Here is a 7,108-nt window from a genome sequence, read left to right as displayed (position 1 = left end):
TGGAGTCAGGCTGAAAGGGGTTGCTTATTGCCAGCAGCCATCTACTCTTTTTAGCTGCAGACTGGCGCATTGTGCATGATCTCAAGAGGAAAGTCTTTGAACATACATCTCTGCAAGTCTGGATGAAATTTACAAGGCTACAGGAAGAGTTGTATAGGGTTCTCTGTAGAAGGGGAAGCCACCACTCATACACTAACCCTCGTGGGACTGTGTGAAAAGGAGGGAGTTGCAGCTGACCAAAGACCACATTGTTGCTTCTCCACTTCTGTGATAGTGGCCATCTGCTGTCTGTGAGGAAATCTTGCCCATCTTTTGTTCCACAGTGCAAGCAGCTCTGCTTTTCCTTAAAGCCATTTCTGCCCCCACTCAGGGATTTTACCCCACAGACCGGTTCTTGACTGCTGGTGTTCCTGGAGGTGGCTAGTGTGTGCTGTTCTAATCAAGCAAAGTGCTTTAAGCTGCCCAGATAAAAGTCCAGACTCTCCCCGTCTGTTTTTTCAATCCAAGCCAAAGGGTATGGCATAGCAGCAACTAGGTACCTGATGAACATCCCAAGATAAGAGGATTGGGAAAGCAGGATCTAAAGCAACCACATGAGAAAAGGTCCAAAGGACCAAGTACGGGTAAAGTGTAGGGCACGTTCTGAGGCTTTGGTGTTTCACAGAAGCAACGAATAGTTGACTTTGTGACCGATGGGCCCTTTTTCAAAAAAGAGAATAAAAATACATAGAGACTTGCACAAAACAGGAATTGCCTTGGTGTGAAGAGCTCCACTTGGCTGTGCAGCCATGGGAACACGGAGGGGCAGACAGAGCAGCAAAGGACCAGGGTGTGCTATGGCATACGGCAGGACCAGTGGGAGAAGCAGAAGTGCCATCTGACATACCTCCCCAACACTCATCAATGCAGTGTTCATTGCCTGCATACGGTGACTTGAAACAGGATGAGGGGGAACACCACTTTGCTGAGGAGCACAAGTACCCACCCTATGGATGAATCTGCAGTGGGATACTGGTAGAAGTTTATGGACACGTGCTCTTGACATGAAGGATGAGGCATGCCTGCAGTGGCACAAGGCACTGTACGGATTAGGCCTCAGTGTATTCCAGTAGGAGATCTGGGTTCAAATCCCAAATTAAATCCCCACAAAGTGCAAAACAAAACTAAACTAACATATCAAAAGAAATGTCCAGTTAAGTTATACATTTTGCCCACTTGTCTGCCGTTTGCATTTGATTTGAAGATGATGTTGAGACAGGGAAGGCAACCTGGCATTCCCCAGATGTTTTGGATCTCATCTGTCACAATCCCTTTACATTGGTTCCTGCCCATAGCAGAGAATGGGTGTTTAAGTCCCAGACATCTAGAAGTTACTGGGTCCAGATCTGAGAACTACCAAGACGTTGTACAAAAGTTTTGAGCACAGTATAAAAGGCAAAATAGAAGGTGCTGAGCTGTTATCCCCATCCCACTCCCACACAAACACACACACACACACACACACACAATGTAAGAACTTCAGAAACCAGTGAGGGAGGCTGTGTGAAATGCTCTGCAACTCACACACTTGAGGTGCAATGCCCAGACCATACTGAGCTGTGCCTCAGGTCATCGCTCCCATGAGGACCTGCTGGAGGCCCTTGAAAATGTGAACAAGCTGCTCGCTTTCCGTCGGCGGGCGGCTCTTTGGAAATCGTCCGAGGAGAAAGCGCCGCCGCTTCAGCCTTCCGCCTCCCTCGGATAAAGGCAAAACACACTGGAACTTCAGTTCCCCCGCCGGTCAAAGAACGCAAAACTTTGCAAAGGACCCTCCTCCGGCCGAGGGATCGTTCCCAGCTTTATTTCCATCTTTCTCCTCTAAGTTCTGAAGAAACAGGGCGAAAAGTTGTCTCGACCCAAAAGCGGGAGAACCAGAAAAGAAACGAAGTCGCATAGGGCGAGGAGACGCGGGAGGGCAGCGCGCTGATGGATACCTTTCCCTCAGGCGCCGGGAAGGCGAAGCTGAGGCACACGCGTGTCCGTCAACGCCGCAATTTCATTACGGGAGCCTGGTGGACGACGGGGGCGGGGAAGAGGATCGTGGAGGTTGGAAGGCAGGCTGAATCACGCGCTGGGAGGGGCAATGGGGCGGGAAGAAAGAGAGATGGTCAAAAGGGGGTCTCCCAGGAGGGAATGGGGCGGGTGGAGTGAGCTAGATGGGAAACAAGCGGGCAGAGTCCCTTGCTATAAATCCAGAACTAACACCGGACAGGTCCAAGTCTCATGACACTCTCTTCGAGTTACCCAGGGGACTGGATTGAGCTCAGCCTCCGCCTTCTAGCAATAGTACCACCAGCACGCTCAGAAGGCGAAGAGAAGGGCTTGGAGCGGGCAGAGAGACTGAACTAAGCAAGAAGAGGGGACGCTCCACCAGCCCGTAGGTGTACCGCCGCGGCCGCCTCCTCGCCCTGCGAGACACGCGCGGAGGCTGTCCTGTAAGTTTCTTTCCCCTCCGCTCTTTTTAGCGCAACTCCAACTTTCTTAATAACACCCGTGCATTTGGTTTTTCTCCGAGCCCACATCTGTAGGATCAGGTAAGATGGAAAGGTCTAAGTAACTAGGACTTGAGGGATACTGATGTTGCAGCAGCGGTGAGCGCTGGCTGCTCCTGCGAGGTGCAGTTGCGTTAGTAATACTGGGGGTGGGGTATTGTTATTTCCTCCTCCCTGTTCTTTGCTTAAAAGATCAGACAATTCCAGCTAAATTCCAGCAACTTGATTTATGAATCTCATAGAACTGGGGTAAACTTATTGAATGGGCTACAGAACGTTAGCCAAGAATTACAGCTGTGGAATACTTAACCCCCTCCATTAAAATCTATAGAATTTGGAGGTATTTAACTTGCTAAGATGTTTAAAGATATTTCATTGTTGCTAGGATAAAGTATTCTTATGCTCTTCATGTTCCCAAATTATTAAGATTTACTATTATTTACAGTGCTACAAAGATAGCTCTTTCTCTGATGATGTGCAATACAAAATATATCTGTTTCTATATATATCATTTTCCAAACACTTTTTTTGGAGGTTGTACACTCTGTTCAGGGAACACTGAAAGTGGAATTGCATTAATCAGTTCACAACAATAATTTAGCAACTGGGCCCCACAATGAAGAGAGTTCTGCTGTTTCAAGGCTAGCTCCTTGAAACAATGCCACAGATTTAGTTGTGTGCAAAAGTTAGAGTGTTGGTACACTTCTGGCCACATCATATGAATCCTCTTGTATTTCTTGTCAGCACCTCCAAACCATCACTTAACAGGGTAGGCTATAGGCCCATTACAAGTGGCCAATTTTCCAACTTATCACAGCAACCAGTGGAAGAGGTGACATTCTCAACCATAATTTGGATCTAGAAAATAAACAATTGATTTCACAATCTATTCTTTTCTGAACACCTGAAATAATTTTCCTGCCAGTATTGTATCTTAACTATCTCCTTGTTTTTCTAGATTTTCTCTCACAAGATAAAGTTTATGGATACTGATTTCTGGGGGCTTCAATGCATTGGCTCTGTGCTGGATTTCAGCCAAACACTGCAATTCTGGGGAAGCTCTTTAGGTTCGGTTAGGCTGTTTAAAGTCCATTGAATTCAGTGGCATTTAAATAGCCAAACTATATACAGGATCATAGTCACATACAGTATTCTGGTTAGGAAAGAGTCTCACTCCATTCTATGACCTTCAGTGCCTTTCATGTCCCCCTGATTATTATTAAAGCCTGGCTTAAATAAAAGTTTAGCATTTAACTAGTAGGAATGTGTACTTTAATGTACTTTGCATTTGGAAAGCTCCATGGATATGTTTAACTTAGTTACTTGTTATTACTTCTGACTCTTCCAAACCTGTTAATTCTATCGACACTTGGCTGTTCTATATGTGTCTCTGTACTGTGGAACACAGAAGCTGGCTTATGTTGGTAAGATGAGGGGTGATTTCTTAACAGTCCAATCTTGGTAGGCAGGTTGGAGTTGATAGTCTTTGGAGTCACAATAACTGAAAGAATCTGTCATTTACTGTATTGCAAGTGCAGTACTGGATTAATCACTAATAAATATTTAAAACTCTGATTAAGAAAAACTGAAGATTATACTAACCTTGGGTCCCACAACATAGCCATTTCAAATGGCAATATTTGAAACCATGTGGAAGAAAAATGGTAAAACAACTCCGCATGTCAAACGTCACCAGAATGGGACCTAAGTGGACATTTCCATTACTGTACAAAAGTAAAGGGTGAATCGCACCTACATAAAATCTGCCTAATACATCAAAATGAACACAGATTCTTTGCTATGTGTAAAACAACCATAATAAATATTGCTTGGGTTGGGATATGTACAGAAAAATGTGCATGAAAGATTAAAAGCCATCCCTTTCTGTCTCTGCCTTTCAACTGAAATTAATGCTATTATGTGAGTAGCGTTGGGAAGATTTGCTCCATGACCTTTGGGGTATAATTATGGGACCCTATAAGAAACTGACATTTGAAAAGGGCAAAATATGCTTCGGAAATAAAGACAGAGAAAATGGTGGGAATTCCCCAAATGGAATGTTGATCACTTTTTCATCTGTGGAAAGCATGCATGTGAACATCCCAAGAGTCTAGATAGGAAAAGAATTATGTAAGATTGGAAGGAGCAATACCAGAGACACCTTAGCTTGCATAATGTGTAGAGTCCACCAAAGAAACTTCAAACAGGAACCAAGGAACAGCCCTGGCATTTGAGAAGAGCAGCCATGTGCTAGGCCTCAGACACTGAGGAGAAGGGAAATTGAATGGGGAGTAAACACAGTCAACCCAATTCTCATCTCCTTCTGCAATTGGATACAAACCAAACTTGATCCCTTTTGTTATTTCTTAAGGAGTCATGAGTTGGGGGGAAGCAGGTGGCTCAGAAACACAGTTTTGGCATATTGACAGTGTCCCTGAACCTAGTCACCTCCCAGGTAGAGTTTTGGGTTTTTCTTTCTCCCCACCCCCCACCCCCACACTATGGCCTTTGGGCTCACTAGCTCTGTCAGCTACGTTAAAGAGGATACATTTTTGTCCATCAGCTTTTTCCCTCCCACTGGTGGTTCCAGGGCTAAGAATTGTTTGAGGCTTCCTTTTATTGTCCTAGTGACATCATAGCAAATAATTCTGACCTGATTCACCAGCTTAAAATTAGAATAGATTCTTGCTTTGCTATCTCATTGTTCTGGCTAAGCACTGCAATAGTTAAGGCTGTAGACCCTCAGACCAAGAGCCAATGTGGTGCACTAGGTAAGGTGTGGAACAGGACTGGGGAGAGTCAGGTTCAACTCCAATCACAGCCATAGGAATGGATTTGGGACCAGTTACACTTCCTTAGTTCAACTTACTTCCCAATGTTGTTGTTCCCCATGAAAGCTGTCTTGAGTGCCTGGAAAAAAAGTTATAATGCTGATGACATCTAGCTTTTTCCAAACTGCTCCTAATCCACAGCATGTTTATGGACTTGGTTGACTGGGGGCTGTAGTCCTACACTTCCAAAAGATGCCAGGTAAGGGAAGTGTGGTATAACCCTAAACTAGTCCTATTGAACTAATTAGGGCTTCTTTCACAATAATCATGGATAAAACTGAACTGTCAGAATGAGATCTGTGTCTGTCTTTCAGAGCAAAAAAATGTTGTAACCTGAACCCATGTAGAAATTTATCTGGGGCTTCAGAAAATCAGTAAATCAAAATGGTTAATGATGGGTTTCATTATGGGGAAGAGAAGATCAATAGTAGATGTCTTATATATAAACGATCTCAAATTCAAGCCTTTGCAGTGGTTGGAGAAGACCTCTGTTTAAGAATTGCTACCAGTGAAGTACACAAAACTGAGTTAGTAGTCTGTATGATCTCATAAATTGGCTTCTTAAAGAACTATAATGATGAAATCTATCAACATCAGAAGAGACAGAAACAACATCAAACCATTACACTGCATTGTTGACTGACTTTGCACCTATCTTTTTTTTCAAAATCCAACTTTTACAAATAAAAAGAGAAGGACTAGTTCATTTGTACGCAGAATGTCCCATGCATTATCACTAACTAAAAGGATCAGGTAGAATTGGATTACTGGAAAGACCTCTGCCTAAGATTTAGGAAACTGATGCAAGTTCAGCAATATTTTATTATCTTTCAGACAGCCTACTCAGAAGGCTTGCCTCATCTATTCTAAAAATCTTCCATTTCCAAGAGAAAAAAAAATATTTTCCCATGCCTTTAGCTCACTTTGATTTTATACTGTTTTAGTTCTCTAGATTATTTTTCTGCCCTGAGTTTTAGGCTGACTTGTTATTACAAAGTTCCTTTCATTGCTGTGTTTAAAACTGGTATGCAGATTTTATAGATGCATTAATATGAATTTGTTTATATTATAAGTCTTCCTGACAGCTGAACTAAAGTGCTACCCACCTGTCCTTGAGTTTTTAGAAAACTATAACTTGCTGGGTCTATTGACAGTCCTATTTCTGCTATAGGCATGCCAGCAAATGGTGCCGTATTTATTTAAGGTGCATAGTGCAGATTAATGACAAAGATTGGTGGATTCCCCAGCTATGTTTTTCTCCATTCCCACCAAATGTAACCATCCGATGGGAAAATAACCACCAATATTACTGTAACATGGGATGGTGTTGGGGAGGAGATAAGTTTTGAAGATGGCTAGACCAGCATGTTTAACTACCAACCATTCATTCTGGTTGGGGCAAGTGTTTTGTGCGAGTGCATTAAACTAGATCATGACTATGAGCTTATAATTGAATTCCCATAAACAGGGCTTTAGGCTATTCTGGAACAATGCTAAGCTCATCTCCAAAAGAAGCCTGTTCATCAACCGCAAAACACTGCCAAAGCAGAGATGCTGGTTGGGCTCCTTTTAGATACAACTTGAGTAGAATTCTAGAAGAGTGCTAAATCTTTGTTCAAAAACTGCCTGAAAAATAGCTTACAGGTGCTAGGAAAAATTGCATTGGGAAGCAGCAGAGAAATTATCATCTTATTTTCTCTTTTTAACATACAGCCTCTCCCTCACCCTCACAGCTGCTGTTTGGTC

At 43.2% G+C, this 7,108-nt stretch overlaps 1 protein-coding gene across 3 annotated transcripts in view; it reads left to right on the top strand.

Annotated features, from left to right (window-relative positions):
- Positions 1 to 2,156: 2,156 nt before the first annotated feature.
- AGTR1 (angiotensin II receptor type 1) overlaps positions 2,157 to 7,108 on the top strand; it is a 45,255-nt gene continuing 40,303 nt past the window's right edge. Inside the window, exon 1 of one of the 3 annotated variants that reach the window (XM_088131725.1) lies at positions 2,157 to 2,474. The gene's annotated coding sequence lies outside the window, so the exon portion shown is untranslated. Of the gene's footprint in view, positions 2,574 to 7,108 lie in introns of all 3 variants that reach the window. The other 2 variants (XM_088131726.1, XM_007428326.4) reach the window with 2 other exon arrangements.

This window comes from Python bivittatus, unplaced genomic scaffold (genome assembly GCF_059951505.1).
Source record: "Python bivittatus isolate LINGU-HERP-01145 unplaced genomic scaffold, Pbiv_v1 ctg000980_np1212, whole genome shotgun sequence".
NCBI classification, from domain to species: domain Eukaryota; kingdom Metazoa; phylum Chordata; class Lepidosauria; order Squamata; family Pythonidae; genus Python; species Python bivittatus.
Note: the sequence above shows the minus strand (reverse complement) of the source record. Positions and strands in the feature narration are given on the sequence as shown.